This window comes from Sus scrofa, chromosome 2 (assembly GCF_054392235.1).
Source record: "Sus scrofa isolate SSC_HxYL_T2T_F1_AM1 chromosome 2, Sscrofa_HxYL_maternal_Yorkshire_Landrace_v2.0, whole genome shotgun sequence".
Classification (NCBI taxonomy): domain Eukaryota; kingdom Metazoa; phylum Chordata; class Mammalia; order Artiodactyla; family Suidae; genus Sus; species Sus scrofa.
Genome location: NC_139384.1, coordinates 121897800 through 121919996, shown reverse-complemented (window position 1 = coordinate 121919996; position 22197 = coordinate 121897800). Strand labels below are relative to the sequence as shown.

At 32.3% G+C, this 22197-nt stretch overlaps 1 long non-coding RNA gene across 5 annotated transcripts in view; it reads left to right on the top strand.

Moving 5' to 3' along the window:
- LOC146405666 (uncharacterized) overlaps positions 1 to 22197 on the top strand; it is a 435623-nt gene that overhangs the window by 323529 nt on the left and 89897 nt on the right. Inside the window, exons 4-5 of one of the 5 annotated variants that reach the window (XR_014838471.1) lie at positions 4356 to 4446; positions 6258 to 9899. The exons of 3 other annotated variants lie outside the window; for them this stretch is intronic. This is a non-coding gene — a long non-coding RNA (uncharacterized LOC146405666). Of the gene's footprint in view, positions 1 to 4355; positions 4447 to 6257; positions 9900 to 22197 lie in introns of those variants that run through there. One more of the 5 variants, XR_014838474.1, reaches the window with a different exon arrangement.

Here is a 22197-nt window from a genome sequence, read left to right as displayed (position 1 = left end):
TGAAATTTTCTGTATTATACACCTATTTTTCTAATGCACAACACTCATGTATCAGAAATTGTGGTATGTGTTCAGAGTATTTAGTGTGTGATACTAATCCTTCAAATTATCTTTCAACACATTCATCCAAGTTTCATTTAGTAAATACTTTCTACTTAAATTTAGTAAATATCAAATCCTAAAATATGATCTTGTCACAATTTTAGTACAGTTTTTCTATTTTTTTCTTTTTGGTGTTTTTAAGCATTCTAGGACAACATGAGTTCTCTGCTATATGGACCTAGAAGTGCAGTTTGTTCTTAGATGAATTTTTTCTTCTCTTTAGAAGAAATAGTGTCCTACTGTTTTACTATCTGTGAACTTTTACACATTATCGTATATTTATTGTTAAAAAATACAACAAAAGAAAGGTCCCTCAAAGGACTAGAAAAGAAAAATTGAAAGCTTTAAAGTATCAGAGTAAAATGCATATTTCATGTCATAGTGGTAAGTGCTGCATTATATTAGCAATTTAGCTATAGGATCAGTGACTTTTCTGTCCTTTATTGAATTTTTAATATCATAAGAAAGTTACTAATGTGATAAAAGTCTTAAAGTATTACTGACTTTCTATCATGCTCTTGAAGTGAATTTTTATAGTATTAGCAAAAACAGTTTCAGAATACCATATAAACTGACCAAAATGATAATAAAAAAGCTTTAAAAATCAATAATACAGTTTATTCAGCTGATCTATTTGAAGCCTCTCATATTTCATTTTCAGATCTTTGTCTCTTAGTGGCTCCTGCTCATTGATAAGAGTAGAAGTTGCAAAATCCTAACTTCCTTTGAAACAACATCTAGTTTTCAATAGATTATCTTGCTAAAAACAGACTCTGAAAATTGCTAGTAGTCTTATTTACAGAAAAAAAAAGATAGCAGTTAACTTGTAACAGACTGAATGTTATTGCCAGCTTTACAAAATCTCTAGCAAAAATAAAGTCCATTGAGTGGATATGTATGTCTTACATGTGTGGAGTATTTCAGTTGTGGCAGACAAAGTGTCATGCGTAGTTTTATTTTCTACAAATGTAATATTAAATTTGAAAAATAAGAAAAAATAGAAAAATATTTACTTTTCTCCAATCCTAGATAAAATAATTTTTATTCTTTACCACACATTCAGTTTTACTCATGTAAATTTGTTACAGTTATTTGTAATTGAAATGTAGCTTAAACTGGCTACAAAGGCTGATTTTAAAAATACGCACATATTCAAACTAGTTTGGTGGACCTTTGCTTAGCAGGGATTTTATTTTATTTGAAAAACCTTCCTCAGCACAAATTTTGTGTATTATTATTTTGTATTATTTGAAATTTTTTATTATTTGAAAATTTTGTATTTGCATTTTGTATTATTATTGCTTCCTTACTGAGGATTTTTATACTTTCTTGTGAAATAGCTACTTTGGGTTGCTTACTGATCAATGCCAGATGTCTGAACACTTCTCTTTACATTCACTTATAATTAAATGCCAAAAAAATGCAATTTGGAAGATAAAATTTGAAAAGAGTTATGTATTATCAACTATGGGAAAACTTGCAAAGATTTTGTTCCACAAATTTTGTTCTATAAACTTGGAAAATACTACAAGAATTATTCATGTTCCCATTTTTTTTCTGTATTAGACCACAAAATGGAAATTGATAATATTTAGTATAATGACTAAAAATACATATTTTTCTTGAATCTCTTAATTATGTTGCTTTCTCATTACATATAAATCATCAGATTGATTTTAATCTTCTCTGAAATTTATTTTTATTTCAATTTATTTGTTTTGTATATACTCTCATACTGTCAACTTAAAAAAATATATGCACAACCTAAAATTGAGGGTTAAGTTTTATTTGGGGCAAAATGAGGACTATAGCCTGGGAGGCAACATTTTATATAGCTCTTAAAAACTGCTCCAAAAAGATAGGGGTGATTATTAGTATGTATGTGATTTTGTTGAAGGGGGAATGTACGTACAACCAAGTACACATTTTTACAGAAGGTTCCTGTTAGTCCCCTGAAGGTTATATTGCTAGTCACAAGCCGCAGACATCACCATGAAGGATTATAGTGCCTTTCTAGATATAAGGAGATGCAAGAAATGGGCTCATAAAATCCTCTTCTAAAAATATCTAACTATATAAAGACCTGTTCTGCCAGTTTTTCCAGAGCCAAAAATTGCCTCACTCCCAATTCTCACCCTGAACTCCTTTCAGAGGATGGTGAGGGTTGGCAGTGGCAGAGGCTCATTATTCAATCTCTGTAGAGGCAGGGCCAATCTCTAGTTCACTACAACATGAAACTTTTAATTTAAAAACTGTATTAGAACGTTATCATTTTCCAGAATTCATTAGTATTTAATGGTTTGTATTTGATTAAGAGAATGAGAGTAGTGAAGAATGCCAAAGTGTGTATTATAGCAAATCTTGAATCAAAGACTTAAAGCATTCATTCAACCCTTGCCATCTCTGTTTTTTTAAACCTTCATATTGTGCTCACAATGTGGCTATATTCATAGTGATATACGCACACTTGTTTACCTTAACAGAGTGTATAGCCACATGTGGGAAAATTTTCTGTAGACCACAACAATTAGAGCATAATCCAACGTGATCCAAGAAATAGAGAACCAATTTAAAACATATCTCAAAAAATTAATCAACTCATTTACTGCTTATGATCATTGTTTTTTCCCAAAAAGCTGTCTCACTAAATTTAGTCTGTCATAGTTTTATTCATAGGTCTGTTTATTTATTCAGAGAAAAGTTGCAGTGCCACATCAATAGTTGTAGTGTAACAGGTGTCCTGTTACAAAGTTCCAAATTCCAAATGATGTCCTGGCAATGACTTCTAGACAAAACCACCTGAAACACACCTATAGATTAACAAGTCAGGTTCATTATTCATTGCAGCAATGAATGAATTAGGGAGCTGAGGGGAGTCTCAGTAAGAACATGTTAGAAGATTTAAGAGAAGATTTAAGGAAGTGGAGACTTGTTCCAGATTGTATGTTGTCAAACATCCCAGTAAGTCTATGACCAGGTATTTTGAAATCTTGAGTAATGAAAAGGATGATTAGTAATGAGAAATGCATGTATAATTTATAAACAAGGAATAATGGGAGATGTTTGTTATTTTGTGCCTCAATAATATTATTGTTTTATTCGTATTCAGACATGACTGCATATTGATACTATTTTTGTTTGGATTCATGGTCAGAGTGACCTGTGTGATGCTGATGTTCTTGGAAATTATTTATGTTCAAAAGGACAACATTCACATTTAGCTGGAAGTCCCAGGAAAGTTCATAGTAACACCAAAGCCTAGCTGATATTACCAGGACAGCTCCTGGATGTCAGAAGTCACTTTTTTCTTTCTCAATAATTAACATGTTATTATAATATATGTACTAGCAAACCAAACTTTAATTAACTCTATTTCAGACTTTGTATGAAAAAAATATTATTAGAGATTGTCTTGAACAGTTTTTTGGGATGAAGTTTTTTTCTTCAAAGTTATGTATACTATTTGAATTTTTTTAAGAGTAATCTAATGAATTGATTAGAATGAAGTAGATAGTCAAATACAGATACTTATTTTGCCTGGGAATGTAGTCACCATACATGTGAAACAAATCCATTTTGCTCTACATTTTACGAAAATTACGTCATTGTTTGTAATAAAAAAAAATGCTAACGTATGTAAAAACCACTTCCCTCCTGAATGAGGCTGCTTTAAAGTTTTTAATCCTATCCTATGACTTAATGCCAGAGGCTTCAGCTTGAGGCCTCAGACAGCTTGAAGCTTATTTTGGCTGTTCTTCTAATTGAATATTCCAGAGAAGAACCAGTTTTTAGCTTCATCAGTGTGTGAATCAACTGTAGCCCCTCTCAGAAAATTGCATTACAGATACAGAAATATCATTGTGAGCTTGTAATTGTTAATTTAATTGTTATTAGTTGTGTTAATTATAGATAAATGATTGACAAATCGAGTTCAGAACAGGGACTCCATTGTGAAGGCTTGAGTCTCTGCATGAGTATTCCATCACTGCAGCCCTGTTTTGGAAAAATAGATTAAAGTTTCATGAAAGTGAAATTTAAAACCATTTTCCTAGAGCTTTCACTGAGGAACCTTTTAACTAATTTAATAAAAATGCTCTTTCTTATGGGCCTGAGGAATAGTCTCAGAAATTGATAAGAGACTCTGCCTAAAGGCAGAAGAAAAGGCTGAGCCTTGGTGAGATTATCATTTCCAAGTTTAGCTTTACAGCCGCATCAGAGAACCAATAGTAATTTTATTTGCTTTGTAAATCTAGAAAGAAACCTGAGCCATTGTGCAGAGTAGAAGACAACTATTACCATGCACCCCAAGTACCTTAAAGTGCCTGGTTCAATCTCAAAAAGGAGGTAGGTTTCCCAGTTATTTCGGTCATTTGTCCTACCTAACTTTTCCACCACCACCACCCTCTCACCAGTATTGCCAAGTAGGACTGAAACAAAAGTGTTCAGACAGAAAAGAGAATTTATGACTGACATTGAATGGAAAAAGTTAATTGGATATTTTCTATGTAAGGGCACTGCTGCAACTGTTATATATATTCTGGTCACAGAAGAAGCCATGTGTCTAGGAACATGATGATATAGCCCCTGTTACTGGTCAATTAAGAGATAACAACAGTGTGGCAGTAATTTGTCTCTCCATCTGCAGCAATTTGTCACTAACTCGAAAAGCCACTTATCCTAGGAAGACAACCCTAAAATAACCTGGAGAATTAAGAATAAAATATAAACAGCAAAGCAAGATTTCAGGCAAGAGTTGCCCAGCAACAAAATCAATTTGACATTACTACACATCATTTTGTATGTCCTAAATATTATTTCCCTTTCATATAGAGGTTGAGGATAAAATCTTGCTTTAAACCTAGGAAAAATAATGGAAATTTTTCTTTTCATAATAATAGAACCTTTGAAATAATTTACATTTTTTTATCCCTAAGATTTTTTTCAGATTTGCAAATAGCATAAATGTTCTGATTTCCCAGGCTTACTTTATGTTAAAACATACAAACCAAAAACAAACCAAGATGCTAATTTTCAACTAGATTTAATCATATCAATCTTTTATATAACTCCAGATAATTTCTATAGGAAATTACTAGGTGCCATTTCTTCATATTAATCAGTTTAAAATGTATATTTCTTACTAGTTTAATGACAAAGGAACCAGCTAATAGGTAGTTCCTCTTGTGGCTCAGCAGGTTAAGGACTTGATGTTCTCTCTCTAAGGATGTGGGTTTGATTCCTGACCTCCTTCAGTGGGTTAAGGATCAGGCATTGCCATAAGCTGTAGCTAGGTCACAGATGTGGCTGGGATCCAGTACTGCTGTGGCTGTGCGTAGGTCGATCCAAATTCAGCCTTTGGCCCAGGAACTTCCATATACCACAGGTGTGGCTGTATCTATAAAAAAAAAAAAAAAAAGAACCAGCTAATTGACATATATTGATCTATGTAGCTTTCGGAAGGTACTATGTCTCTTTCCATTTTACAGATAAGGAAATTTCATCAATAAGAATGGCTAAATTGGGAGTATCTGTTGTGGTGCAGCGAAACAGAATCCAGCGAGTATCCATGAGGATGTGGGTTCCATCCCTGGCCTCCCTCAGTGGGTTGAGGAACTGGCATTACCAGTGAGGCATGGTGTTAAGTGGCAGACAGAGCTCAGATCCTGTGTTGTTGAGGCTGTGGTGTAGGCCGGCAGCTGTAGCTTGGATTTCGACCCTTAGCCTGGGAACTTCCAAATGCCCTGGGTGCAGCCCTAAAAAGCGAAAAAAAAAAAAAAAAAAGTTAAATTACTTGCCAGAGATCACATATAATCTATATTTGTAAACTACTTTACAATTCAGTAAGAATAATAGTCACCTAGTTAATAGGGTAATTATATAGCTAATTCCTCTAACAAATTTATATATGAATAATAAATTCCCAGTTGACGCAAGATAATTATGTAGTCTCCCTAACAAATGTTTACGTGAATAATATATATTGGAGAGGCTTTCAATCAAAGTGAATTATAGAGGATATTATAAATTTGTTTATGGTATTTTTTCATTTATTTGCTTAAGGCTTTAAGGGGTAGTGTTCGTAATGAGTTAACAGGAGGTTAACATACTATTAATGTTTATTAACAATATGTTGATATAGTTTCCTATTTTTTTAGATTATGATACAGAAATGCCAAATGAAAGAAGAATTACGTTAGAAACAACCTAGTTGAATTCCACAATTGTGGGTGCAAAAAAAAAAAAAAAAGAAGACGACAGAAGACTTACCTTCCTCTCCTCTTGATCATGTTGAAAAACAATTTCCTCCTCTTTGAAAAAAAAAGTTGATTAAAATCCAAGACTCTATATTCCATAAGACATTGTTTTTACATGTTTTCTTTATTCTCTCAGTATGAACATCTTGGTTTTCTACAAATATGAAAACAATTTTCAGAGTAGAAGTAATTTATCATGATCTTCCTTTTTAAAAATATCTATGGATCCTAAAAGAAGAGACTGTTTCTTCTTATAGTTTAGGAAAATTGAAATGTTCATTTTCAACAAAAAATTAAATGCTGTTGAAGCTGGAAACCTAAACATTTATTTGCTAAAATATTTGAGAAACTTACAATGATAAAAATATAACAGAAAAAGAACATTTAATAACAAGATCATATAATCCTATCAAACTCTTTTTAACAAAATGACATAGTCTTCTCTTTTGCTGTTTTCTATCAGATTTGTACATTTTACATTGATTTAATGGTTGACAAATGTTTGGTAAATTTCTCTGTAGGAAATTTGTTTTCAATCTTCAAATTTACATTTGACATTTAAAACTATCACTACAGTTCTCCTCATTATCACATATCTTAAATTATTCTGTTTTATTTACTGTAGTTTCATGCATGTGAGAACACACTGTTAAATTAAAAATATCAGCTTTACAATTCTTCCATATCATCAGGTGAACTATCTGAAGCAAAACTCTTTGTCAAGGATATGTGATACATACATTTGATGAGAGTATTTTTCAGTTAAGTTACTACTGAATTATAGGTTTCAATTTAACATTTCAAAATATTTGCAATATTTCCTAAAGTTATATTTTCATTTGAGAGATTGTTTGGGTTTTCGTTTGAGATAAGAAAAATAGTAATTGTTTTTTTGGAGGTAATTCTTTTCAGAAGCAAGTGATGGATTTGCAAATGCTAAAAACTGGCTTTAGAAGTACATATTAAAAAATGCTTTAATGGCAACAGGAAGAATCAAGTGCTTGCTATTGCTGTCCAATGACAGTTACTTTTAAAGGAACTTCTGGTATATAGAAAAGGAAAAATAATAACTGTACAGTAAATTATTTTACATTTTGATAGATGCCTTTTTGGCCAATTCAAAGTAAATCGTATGTGCTAAATATTCCATCAGTATGTGCAAAATTAAATTGATAATAGTGTCTAATATGCAGCCCCTGAAACCAAACCACTGTGACTAAGATTTCCAAAATACCTAAAGAGGTTTTTTCATTAGATTAGACAAATTTTGAACAGATATTTTCAAGGTATTGCAATACACTTAGTGTCTGAGAATACTTTGTTGGTCATTCAGACTGTTGTCTTTCTCTCAGAAGTTTGATCTATACTGAAAAGTACTCCCGTAAATACAGCTTGAGGAGTTATCTGTCAGATCTCCCATATCAGGAAATGATTAAATCCTAAGCAAAATAATGATAGATTTGATAAAATCTAAAACAATATTCAACTGTCTTAATAAAATAATGTGGGCAATAATAGATTTTATCAAACTAAATACCTTGTTTAAAGTTGTGTGTGTATATCATAGCAAAACAAAGGATTTGGGGGTGTATGTGTGTGTGTGTGTGTGTGTGTGTATGTGTGTGTGTGTGTGTCTTATCGGGATCCAGGAAATTCATAACAATGCTTTTAAGGTAATTACAATGTGTCTTAAGATATGAACTTAAAGAGAAATATTCCACATAGTTAAATTTATCCTTTCATTTGAAGGGTAGGTTATATATCAATTGCTTAGAATTGAAAGTTAAGTCTAGTAGAATCAAATTATTTTGTTTTTCACACTGCATTCAAACGTTTAAATTGACTACCTTTTAAAAAATCACCATAGATAAGTGGAAGGGATATATTCCTTTAAAGAATGACTTGTGAAATAACATGGAACATTATTTGCAGCAATAAGAAAGCATAAAAATGTTCTTATGGGGTTAAACACCAGGTCCATTCACTGGAAAGTCAAGGATCTCAACTAGAGAAATTAATGTTCTACCATAAAACCTTGACCAAATAACCTACACCATAAGATTCACACTAGCTACATTTGAATAAGTGTAGATAAACAGATTTAGTCAACCTGGTGGCATTTCTCATCAGAAGGGAAGACTTGAGGAAGATATGAGGAAGATCTTTTAAGATTCAAGATTATAGAAAGAACTGTTTGTTTTTTTTCCCCCCTCAGAAATGAGGCTTTAAACTGTCAAAAATTGCACTTACTTACTGTATCAGTTTGATTAATACTTTACTATGTATATAATATATAGGAAAACCTTACATGTTCAAAGATTCAGATAGTTGTGAAATATTTCATCATCTGAATGTAAATATTGTGATTTGTATGTGTGTGTGTATCCAACAGCATATGTATATGTAGTTATATGTGTGTGTATATGTGTTTGTATGTCTGAGTATATATATTCCAGTTTCCATGTAAGGCAGAAAGTGAGAAATAAATTTCCTTCTCTTGCTAATGACCTACTTGCTAATAATATATAAGATTTCCAAATATACTGAGTTTCCCCCGCTGCCCTGGGAAATTTGATATTTGCAAAAAGGAAAGCTAAAAGTTGCTATTTTATTCAACATTTTAATTTCTGTAAAGGTCCTTAAACAAGATTTTAAAAACATTCTTTTTCTTTCTGTTTTACTTTATGTTTTTAATGTGTTTCTTTTGGCTTTTACATTAATCACTTTCTATATGTTATTTATATTTGCATTGCCTTGATGCTTTTTTGGTAGTTATATTTGATACAAGTATCAGTCAACAAAAAGCATTTCTTAATTAAAATAAGATTCATAAATGTGATTTAAAGAAAATGAGAACTAGGTTCAGGTTTATGCTATTATTAGGTGTTTAGGATATTGTATAATTATCTTAGAAATAGAATATTGAAATATATTTGAAATGAGAAAAACAAAATATACTAGATAAATGTTATTATTTTACATTTTGTAAAAGCTTTGAATCTACCAAAAGCAAAGTATGTTAGCAACGAAAATTATGAAAACGTCTAAAATGAAAAAGCAAACTTCTCAGGAGCATATGCTAAGTTTTCTGTTGACTTTTCTGTTATTTCTATGCTTGAGTATTATCATTTGCCTTAAATTTTAAACAGCATTAATTTGCTCCCTAAAGGAGAATTTCTAGACTTTGAAATATTTGAAAAGTTAAACATTTGCATGTGAATTTCAAAGTGTATATGGGCATCACAACTAATTTTTAAATATTATTTTTATTTTTGAGCATTTTTCTGTGTTTAATCTAGTTGCCTTCTGCTAACATGCCAAATTTGGAACTTTATAAATTTTCTTTTCGGTATGCCATGGCTTCATAGGAATGTTTAGTGTATCCAAACTGTAGTCATTGATGAAATTTTGATGCGTTTGTACATATTAAATTCAAGAGCAGAAATTAACCTATTTTGGATAATCAAATTAGAGAGTCATGATTTTTTAATATTATGTGACTTATAGAAAAAGTCTTTTAAAATAAAGTTCTGTTCATAAAGTTTTTGTGATTTATAATGTTTCTCTTCACATGAAACAAGCAATATTGTCTAAGGTTGCCTTTGTAAATCCTGTGTCTAGAATAGCATGTTTTAGATGAATTAACAAGGGTATAATCTATATTTCCTTTATGATAAAATGAGTTCTTAAAAATAAAATAAAATCATGTTTGGAGGTTATGAAGTCAACTTGCTTAATAAGATTTGGAATAGGAAAATAATTTGTAGTTATGTTGTAATAATTCAAATGAATTTGCCAAAGACACTACATTTTACTTGCTTTTTATGTCACTGGACTATGATGATATTGTTCTTAAAACAAGCTACAAAACCAAGACAGAGCATAATACTTAAAATATTTTTGATGTAACTCAGCATTAACCAACGTAAATGTCTTCACCTTATAAATATCAATATATTTCAGATTTCAGTTTTTTAACTTTGAACTCTAACTATATTATCTTTAATCTAGACTAGATTAACAAACCTAAACTTTCCACAAATTATTTGTAGTCCTAATATTATTAGTAATTTTATGCAACACTGAAAAAAAGCCACATAATTTAGAAGCCATTTTTTCCAGTGTCTTAATGAATACCTCATTACCGTTCAAATGCTCTAATAACAATGCAATGTATTACCTACAAACCAAACAATAAGATAGTTATTTTGAATACAAATTTTAAATTCATCCTCACATTTTATTGTTATAATTATGATTAAAAATAACAGTGAAGTTTTAGGAGTTCCCGTTGTGGCACAGCAGAAACGAATCCAACTAGGAACCATGAGGTTGTGGGTTTGATCCCTGGCTGTGGTTGTGGGTTAAGGATCCAGCGTTGCAGTGAGTTCTGGTGTGGGTCACAGATATGGCTCGGATCTGGTGTTGCAGTGGCTCTGGCGTGGGCCGTCAGGTATAGCACCCATTAGACCCCTAGCCTGGGACCCTCCATATGCTTCAGGCGCAACCCTAAAGGACAAAAAGAAAATAAATAAATAAATAAATAAACAAACAAATAAATAAATAAAAACAGTGAAGTTTTAATCTTAATATTTCTTCATAATGGGCATTTTTTAGCTATATTATTTAAGTAATATTTCTTAATTCTATTTGAGTATGTATAAAATTAAGGCATGACTTTGTAACAATAAATTGTGAAGAATAAAGTAATTAAGTTTTTATTTTAATACACACTACACATACCTAAATCAGCATGTTTCCAAATAAATGTCAATTTTTAATTTTACTGTCAGCTTTCATGAGTAATAGACTATATATTAGGTGGGAGTTCCCATTGTGGCTCAGGGGGATAAAAATCTGACTAGAATCCAAGAGGATGCAGGTTTGATCCCCGGCCTCGCTCAGTGGATTAAGTATCCAGCATTGATATGAGTTGTGGTGTAGAGTTTAGACTAGGCTCGGATCTGGCATTGCCGTGGCTGTGGCATAGGTTGGCAGCTGCAGCTCCAATTGGACCCCTAGCCTTGGAACTTCCATATGACTCTGGTACAGCCCTAAAAAAAGAAAAAAATAATGTATATTAGGTAAACAGGGTTAAACACTTTACAAATCCATTATGTCAATAGATAGTTCCGCTTACTTTATCAAGGAATGAAGTGAACTGAGAAATTTTTTGTATATTAACATTAAATTATGCTTAGTTAAGTTAACGAAATGTTATAATGGATTTTCACTTTACAGGTATTTGAAGGAATGAAATATAAATTAATGGAAAGCTATCTTTGTATCATTATAACTACACAAATGGGACTTGAAATATTAAATAGAGAGAGGGAAAAAAAGGGCTAGTACACAACAACTAGGTTGCATAAACACACTCCTATCACTTTTGGTCACCACATCACAAAATCAAAAATAGGAGGAAATAAAGGTGAAATTTTGTTTCTTGTGAAAAATCTTCATAATTTGTATCCTATTCATCTTCTACAAAAATTATTTTTCTTCCCAATTGATTGATCAAATTTAATTTTCTCTCACAATATTTTAAACTTGACTAACTTCTTTACAGAGCCTTAAAAAATGGGTGGTAGGAAAGGTAAATTTTCTACAATGTATTAGAACATTCAATTCTAGTTTAAATACTAAATGTTAGACTTTGGATTAAAGCTTTTCATTTCATCTTCTTCTTATTATTATTATTATTATTATTATAGTACAGTTGATTTACAATGTTTTGTCAAGTTCTGTTGCATAATAAAGTGACCCAATAACACACATTTCCCTGTGACATACAGTAGGATCCCATTGCCCACCCATTCCAAATATAACAGTTTGCATCCAAAAATCCCCCCATATGCCCATCCATCCCATTCCCTCCCCTTTCCCACTTGTGAACCCCAAGTATTCTTTTCTTGGCCATGATCTGTTTCTGTTTTTGCTTTATTTGTTTGTTATTTTTAGATAAGATCATCTATTCCATATTTTAAATTGTACAAATAAGTGATATCATATGTTATTTATCTTTTTCTTTCTGACTTACTTTACTTAATATGAGAGTCTCTAGATCCATCCACATTGCTGCAAGTGGCATTAGGTTGTTTTTTTAATGGCTGAGTAATATTCCATTGTATATATGTACCACATCTTCTTAAGCCATTCATCTGTAGATGGACATTTAGGTTGTTTCCATGTCTTGGCTATTGTGAATAGCACTTGGTGTGAACATAGGGGTGCATGTATCTAATGGAGGAATCAAGCTTCCTGACTTTAGACAATACCACAAAGCTACAGTCATAAAAACAACATGGTACTGGCACAAAAACAGACATATAGACCAATGGAACAGGATAGAAAGCCTAGATTAAACCCAAGTACCTATGGACAACTAATCTATGACAAAGGAGGACAGAACACAGTGGAAGGAAGATAGCCTCTTCAATAAATGGCGCTTGGAAACTGGTAAGCTACATGTAAAGGAATGAAAGTAGAACACTGTCTCACACCATATACAAAAATACACTCAAAGTGGATTAAAGAACTAAATATAAGGCCAGACACTATGAAACTCCTAGAGGAAAACATAGGCAGAACACTCTTTGACATAAATCACAGCAACATCTTGTTTGATCCACTTCCTAGAATGATGACAATAATGACACAAATAAACGAGTGGGACCTAATCAAACTCAAAAGCTTTTGCACAGCAAAGGAAACCATTAAGAAAATGAAAACACAACCCACAGAATGGGAGAAAATCTTTGCCAATGATCCAACAGATAAAGCTTTTTAAATCTGATATTGCCATTATAAATTGGAACTATTTTTATTTTATTATTTTAAAGCATCCCATTATTTTCTTGCCTATCATGCCCTTTACCTACTTGAAATACATCTTAATATTCACTATCCCTTAATTTTATGCATTTAAATTTTTTTTTTGTCAAAAATGCTAGTGTTTGACAGTTTGGGATAAATTTTTAGTCATTATTATTTTAAATATTTGTTTCTCTATTTTCTTTTTTTCTTCTTCTCCTATTCCTATTACCTGCGTAATACCCTTTTTGGTAGTTGTCTCATAAGTCTTGAATAATCTTTTCCATTTTTTTGTTTGTGGGCTTTATTTTATTTTTAGAGCATTTTTAAGTTTACAGTGAAATTAAGAGGAAGGTAAAGACTTATCCCATTTATCTATTGCTCCTAAACATGCATATCTCCTTTAATTGTTAACATTATTCACAGAACTGTACATTTTTTAGCAAGAGTGTTTTTATATTGACACATCATAACAACCTAAAGTTCATAGTTTACCTTAGAGTTCCGTTATTTATGTTGTGCATTCTCATGAGTTTGAAAAAACATATAATGACTCATAGCCATTATTATAACATTACAGAGAGTATTTTTATTGCCCTAAGAATCCTGTGTCTATTTATCTCTCACACCCACCCATCCCAAATCTCAGTAATACTGATTGGTTTACTCTAAAGTTTTGCCTTTTTTTTCAGAATGTTATGTAGTTGGTATTTTATAAGACAAAGTATTTCCAAATTAGCTTCCATAGTAATATGCATTTAAGTCTCCTCCATGTTTTTTCTTGACTTGGTAACTCATTTCTTTTTCCACTGAATGATATTCTACTGTCTGGATGTACTATGGTTTACTTATCCATTCATCTGCATCTCGATTGTTTCTAGGTTTTGGCAATTATAATAAAAACTGCTATAGGAGTTCCCATTGTGGCACAGTGGAAACGAATGAGACTAGGAACCATGAGGTGGCGGGTTCGATCCCTGGCCTCGCTTAGTGGGTGAAGGATCCAGCGTTGCTGTGAGCTGTGGTGTAGGTCGCAGAGGCAGCTCAGATCCCGTGTTGCTGTAGCTGTGGCATAGGCTGGCGGCTATAGCTCTGATTAGACCCCTAGCCTGGGAACCTCCATATACCACGGATGTGGCCCTAAAAAAGAAGACAAAAGAAAAAAAAACAAAAACAAAACTGCTGTAAACAGCCACATACAGCTTTTTGTGTGGACATATGTTTACATCTCCTTTCAGTAGATACCAAGGAGTATGATTACTAGATCATATGTAATAGTATGTTTAGTTTTTAAGAAAATATGAAATTATTTTCTAAAGCGGACATAACATTTTAAGTTCCTATCAGCAATGAACAAGAGTTTCTGTTGCTCCATGTCCTTGCCAGCATTTGGCATTCTTCATGTTCTGGATTTTGTACATTACAATGGGAGTGTAGTAGTATCCTATTGTTATTGTAATTTACATTTTCCTAATGACATATGTGGAGCATTTTTCATATTTTTTTCTTGCTGACTGTATCTCTTCTTTGATGAGGTTACTTATTAAGGACTTTGGTTCATTTCTTTAATTGGGTTGTTTTCATATTATGGAATTTTAAGAGTTCTTTGTCTGTTTTACATAATAGTCCCTTATAAGATGTGTCTTTTGAAAATGTTTTCTCACAGTCTATGGCTTTTCTTCTTATTCTTTTGACATTGTCTTTTGCAGAATATAATTTTTTTTAATTCTAATGAAGTGCATACTATCAATTCCTATGTTCTTTGATCATCCCTTTGTTGTTGTATCTAAAAGGCATTGCTATACCCAAGGTTATCTAGGTTTTCTCAAATGTTATTTTCTATAAGTTTTATAATTTTGTATTTTTGCATAGAGATTGATGATTTATTTTGAGATAATTTTTATGAAAGTTGTAAAGTCTATGTCCAGATCCATTCTTTTTTTTTTGCAAGTAGTTGTCCATCTGTTCCAGCATCATTTACTGAAAATACAATCGTTGCTCCATTGTATTGCCTTTATTCTTTTGTCAAAGTAACTTCATTTATGGGGGTTTATTTCTGGACTCTGTAATCTGTTCCATTAGTATTTTTTCTATTCTTTCACCAGTCAATACTACATGGTCATTATTATGGTAGTTTTATAGTAAGCCTTAAAGTAGAATAATCTGTCCTCTAAAATGCTTTTTTCTTACAATATTGTGTTGCATCTTTGGCCTCCTTATATTAATATAAAATAAGTTTGAAGATATCTACAAAATAACTTGCTGAGATTTGTGGGACTGCATTGAGTTTGTAGATCAAGTTAGGAAGAACTGACATATTGACAACATTGGTTCTTCTTACTCATGAACATGAAAGTTTGTTTTATCTACATATTTATTCTTTGAGTTCATTCAGCAGAGTTTTGTAGATTTCTCATACAGATCTTATGAATGTTTTGGCATATGGAGGTTCCCAGGCTAGGGGGTCTAATTGGAGCTACAGCTGCCGGCATACGCCACAGCCACAACAATGTAGGATCCGAGCTGTGTTTGCAAACTACACCACATCTCATGGCAACACGGGATCCTTAGCCCACTGAGTGAGGCCAGGGATCAAACCCGTGACCTCATAGTTACTAATCGGATTTGTTTCTGCTGCACCACAATGGGAACTCAAAAGTTTAGACTTCTTTAGGAAAGTCTCTATAGTGCATATAACTCACAGATTCAAAGGTATCTGTCTTCCCAGTTATTTCAAATTAATGAGGCTAGCCAAAATTATTTGAAAACTTCATAGCATAATCAAAAGGTAGACACCCATTGAGATTAGTGGGGTTCATACATGTGCTAACCATGAATAATATTGCAGATGGAAGTTCCCGTTGTGGCTCAGTGGTCAATGAATCCGACAAGCAACCGTGAGGTTTCGGGTTCAATCCCTGCCCTCGCTCAGCGGGTTAAGGATCCGGTGTTGCCGTGAGCTGTGGTGTACATCACAGACATGGCTTGGATCCCACGTTCCTGTGGCTCTGGCGTAGGCTGGTGGCTGCAGCTCCGATTAGACTCCTAGCCTGGGAACCTCCATATGCCGCAGGTGTGAGCCTAGAAAAGACAAAAAGACAAAAAAAAAAAAAAAAAAAACACATGTATACCAAGTTTGGTAGAAAGTGATGAGGACTTTAAAATAAACCATTTAAAAGTGGGATTTGGGAAGGTTTCTTAAGCTATGTTACAAATTGACTCATTATTAGGATGAAGAAAGCACTTCCTACAAGGTTGGGACTCAGAATTCCTACAAATCCAAGCAGCTTGAGAGTGAGAGCTCCTCATTTCATGGTCCCTGCCAAAGCCCTGGGAGGAGCCATGGCAGTGGGTTCACAAGGCCATATGTTTCTATAAATTTTGTTGAAGTAAGATATTTTAACCACAATCACTTAAAAACACTCTTTCCTTCCACTCTGACTACACCCCTATTCTTACTTCCCCTTGAGTCATGGTGTACTGATAGCACCATGAGAATTTTTTGGATCCAGCTAAACAAAAGTCAGTTTTGCATTATATTTAGTTTTAATCTTTAAAAGGATTAATTACGTTATGTGCTTCCCATTTCTTTTGTACAGGGCCGAGTGATTGTTAGCTGTAGGTATGGGTTCTAGAAATACTTCTACTGCTGCTCAGAGTGTTGATTGAACAACATTGCCTTGTGTCACAAAGGACCAGGAGGTATTGTGGTAGGGATGAGTCCTAAGGTGCCTGGTATGGGAGGTGTTGGACAGTAGAGGAGAACTGAATGGGAGCCAGAAACTGGTCTGTGCAAAATACCTCCCAACATCAATCGTATAAAATTTGGTTACACTAAGTCTGTTAACACAGAATCAAAACAGAAGTTCTTTGGAGAAATGTCTATTCAGGTCTTTTGTGCATTTTTCAACTGGATTGTTGTGGGGTTTTTTTGCTGTTGTATAAATTGTTTTGATATTTTAGAGATTAAGCCCTTGTCACTTACATTGTTTGAAACTATTTTCTCCATTCCATAGGTTGTATCTATAAGACACATACCTGGTTCTGTCCTAAAAATATTATATATTTGTGTATGATATCACATGTTTTAGATATCCTACCTATTGATAATAAAAATAATAAAAAGACATGTCTTGGTTAACTATACTAGAAGAAAGGTTGAGTCACTTTTCCATCCCCTGAGCAGAAAAAAGTGTTGTAAAACATTATATGAAGAATCAAAGAGCATGTTGCTAAAAAAAAAAAAAAAGGAAAATGTATTCTAATAGTGTGAAAGAGAGTTAATCGTGTAAGTATTATGTATTTATTAAGTTTTTGTGATGATTTTAATTTATGTCCTTAGGGTAAGTTGAATAATAACCTTCAAAGATATATGAGTTCAAACACAGGTATTCAAACACAGATGTTCAAACTGTGTACATTACTTTATATGGCAGAAGAGATTTTGCAGATGTGAATAGTTAAGAATCTTCAGATGAGGACGCTATCTCGAATTATCTAGATAGGACCTAAATGCAATCAATAGGGTGCTTAGAAGGGACAGAGAGTGAGATTTGACCTAGAGCAAAATATGATGACTCAAGTTGTTCTGCTGTTGGCTTTGAGATTGAAGGAAAGGGCCACAAGTTAGGGAATACATGAAATGTAGTTCAAGAAGCTGGAAAAGTTTAAATATATATATATATAAAAATACACAGTTTTTTCTCTAGTACCTTCAGGATTATGGCCCTGATGACACTTGACTTTAGCATGAAACTGATTTTAGACTTCTCTTTTCCAGAACTGTAAGAGAATGAAACTGCATGGTTTTAAACTACTAAATTTGTGGTACTGTGTTATAGCAACAATACGAAACTAATATACTCCTTCATTTTTTTTTGTTTTGTAATTTAATTATTCTTTTTCAAAATAAACTTTTTTGTTCCACAATTATATTAATAATTTTGTATACTTTTTTTTTTTCCTCAAAAATGGCTTCACAAATTGTGTAAGTTTCTGATCTTACAAAAGCTGGCTCCAATTCTTGGTAGAGTTGCACAGGTACTTTAAGAAAACCTATTTATATTCACCAATGTTGCCAATGAAGTCCTGAATGTACATATATGCTGAATGCCTTTTTAGTGTCAGTCACTGTACTAGCCATGATGGGTAGCAACACAGCCATAAATAAGACTAAGTGTCTAGTATGTTAGGTCCTGCAGAGGACACTAGGGCCACAAGTTGGTCTAGTAAGTAGTTAATTGTGGCATTAGGTGGCTCTGTACCATCTTGGACAAGCTGCTTAACTGCTTTAAGACTGATTTTCTTCATCATAGAAATGAAGAAAGTAAAAGTAATAACTATTCTACCTTCTGTGATCTCACTAAAGGTATCTTATTATTTTTATACTCCTGAAAATACAGGAATCTAAGAAGGTAATGTAACGCTAATCATTGTTTAATTAAAGTTTTCCTTTTTAACATAACATACTGTTTTATTCTTTATAGGATATAATAGAAATTAAATGATATACTATTTATAACAACTTGGATTCTTTGAGGAAAGCAAAATTAACAAAGGATTTTATAGATGGAGAAAGATATGAATAGTGTACCTTTTCTAAGAAGGGGATCATACCGTAATTCTTGCTCTCCTCCTATGCATTTATTTATGTCAAAATAAGATATTCCTTTTTTAAAAAAGAAAAGTGCACTCATTGTTTTGAAAAAAATATCATAGTCTGTCTTACTCCCTTACTCTCAATCTCAGTCTCTCTGTATTTCTTGCTGTTATTCTACAGAGGAATGTAGGAGCACGGCCCCTTATGAGAGTCATGCATAATAGGCTGATTTCTAGTGGTCACTGTTTAGAATTTCTATTTTAACATGTAATTAGGGCCACTTGACATTTTCTTGACATAAAAAAGGAAATAAATTAAAGTTAATGACACTAAAGGAGAATGATGTTTCTCAAATTAGTTCTTAATTTCTCTTTTAGCGGAAGTGCACTAATAAGCAAGCTTGAATAAGTTCTGTTATGATTATTTTATCTGATGTTTCCCTTCCCAGGGTAATAGTAGCAAAAGTGTGTTAAGTATGATTTGGTGAATTTAAAAAAATTTTCATAAAGTTTATTTCCATATACATATATATGTGAACTTTCTCAGAAATTTTATATATATATATGCTTTTGTGTGTTTGTGTATGTATGTTTATACATATATATACATATACCCACATACATGTATACAACTAATGTAGGAAATATCTCTCTAAGGGGAAGAACTGTTGCTATATTAATCAAAGTTCAACTCATTCCTTATTTTCAACCTTTATAAATATCCCAATGTCTGAATTGACAGTAAATATTAAATAATTGATAATTTTACAAATTTTAAAGTACTGAGGGTAAGGTAAATATAACCTTGCTTTGTAGTAGGAAAATACCTGCTGATTTAAAGAATTTCAAATCTTAACTTTTGTTAAGCATTTTATAAGCATTTCTATAGGCCAAGTGTGGAAACTTAGTGAAGATAGTTTTTACTAATTTTAAATTTAATAGAAAATTTTGTTTAATTACGGCAATGCTCTGTCATTTTTAATGGTATATGCTATTTAATAGTGAATTTTAATGAGTTAAATAGTTTATTGGTGCTTCTTAAAAAAGACTTTAAAATAAACCTAAGGTAGGATATGCTTATTTTCTTCTGTACCGTGCAAATTGCACAGCTATTAAAAGCATACCTATACCAAAGTAAGAAGTGTATTTTATTAAAGAACAAATTAAATGTAGATTCACTATAAAAGATTTTGTTAAGAGAATGAAAGAATATGTATGTATGTAAGTGTATAAAGTATATGTGTGTGTATATGTGTGTGTAAAATTTGCATTTAGTAATGGAAGAGAATTTTTCTTTTTTTAAAAAAAAATTTCAATAAAATTTGAGGTCTAAGTATGAAAATTAGACCAATAGAACAACTTAGGGGAAATTAACCTCATGATCTTGAAGTAGGCAAATATTTCTTAAATAGGTCACTAAACTCTAGTCATAAAAGAAAAAGTACATAGATTGGTCTGTAATGAACAAAAGAACTTCTGTTCTTCAAAGTACTCATCATCGGAATGGAAAAGCAACTCAGGAGTGAGAAATTTTCACAATACATGTAACTGACAAAGAATGAAAATCCAGATTATGAAAAGATATCCATTTTAATCATTATGAAAAAGACAATTGAATAGAAACTGGATAAATGTCATCACCAGACAATTTACAAAAGAAAAATCAAAATGGCTAATAAACTTATGAGAATACATTTGTCTTCATTATTCATTATGGAAGTTCCAGTTAAAAATACAATGTAGTAACACTGCACACTCACCGGAATAGCTAAGGCTAAAAAGATGGAATGTACTAAGCGTTAGTGAGGCTGTAAAATAACTTAGACCATAGAAGTGAAACTTGGCAAATTCACTCAGGAGAACTTTGTGGAAGATTCTTATAAATTTACACATACACCTACCCTATTACCCAGCAATTCAACTTCTAGATATTTTTCAACATTAGTGTACTCAAATATTCACCAATGTCATTGATCAGAAGCTTCACAGCAGAATTGACAATAGCAAAAATCTGGAAACAGCAAAGTAACTGATCTCAAGTGGAATGGAATACCACCCAGCATGAGAATGAATGATCTAAAACAACAAGCTGCAGTATGAAAGAGGTTTTCAAAGAAGTCAGACACAAAAGAGCATAACACCATTAAAACAAAATATGCAAGCAAGCAAAACCAATTTATGGCATTAGAAATCAGGCTAGGCGTGCTGATCAAAGAGGGAGGGAAGGGAATCTGAGCTAAGATCTATGTGCTGGTTACAACTGGGAGATTTGATTTGCAAAAAATTCACCAGGATTTATACTTATGTGCATTTTATTACCCATGTATTTTTACTTTAATAAAAAGTTTAAAATCTATGTTGTATCCCCCAAATCAATTTCTGTTTTCAACAAAGTATGAGACTTATTAAAACCTCTTGAAATATAGAAGCAAATTTTTCTTCATTGCTCCCTCTTATTATTTTCTCTGTACACCATGTATTTGGCTGTATTTCTATGTACTATGATCCTCCAAATATCATAATGACACAACATAAAAAGTTCAATTCAGACAAGGTAGTTTCAACTTTGAAGAAAGAAAACTACCAAAATGAATCTTCACATAAGATTCTGTCCTGTATGGAAGGAAGTTAAGGGTTGTCTTTTTTACTGAAAGTCAACAAGTGGTGAGAGACTAGTACATATTAAGTAAATTAAAAAATACCTATTGTGAATGGCAGACTTGAAATTGCTCAAAGGCATTTTCTAGATTAAATCATCTGTTTTAATATGACTTCTGTTGTTTTATTTTGTTTTGTTTTTCCTTTCACTTGGGAATTGTGTATTGTTGTGAAATAAATGCTGAGATCAGGAAACCTCAGCAAAGCATTGCCTACTTTCTAGCAAATGAATGTTGACACTTTTTTCTGGTCCAGCTATTCTGAAACTAAGTATGTTTGAATTGCTTATTATTTTAATTTTCAGAAAAGAGTGTAATTATTCAGGTGAGTCATGAAGAGGTAACAAGCATCCTTATTATATCAATTTATATATTTTGTTATGTTCTACAAAATTCCAATTTTTTTTGATAAGGATAAATCCTTGCCTACATTAATGCACAACAATAAAATAGATTAATTAGCACAGAGGAAAAATTTGCATCCATACTCAACTATTCAGAGTTGAGAAGATTTTCCTGGCCTCTGATCTTCTTCCTATCTGGCTAGGCTAGTATGCTTCTGTCTCCATCCTCCTAGTTTGGTCCAGTTTGACTTTAGGAATTGCTCTTTTTCCAGATGTTATCAAGCATGTTAGCTCTGCCTTTGGACTTGAACATTCATGCTCTCTTTGACCTTTGATTAATTCCTGAAGTCAGCCAGGTGACTTGAGAGGTTAATGTACTAACACAGCTGCCTAAATAACACAGAATGCTAGAATTCTAGTGTCAACAAA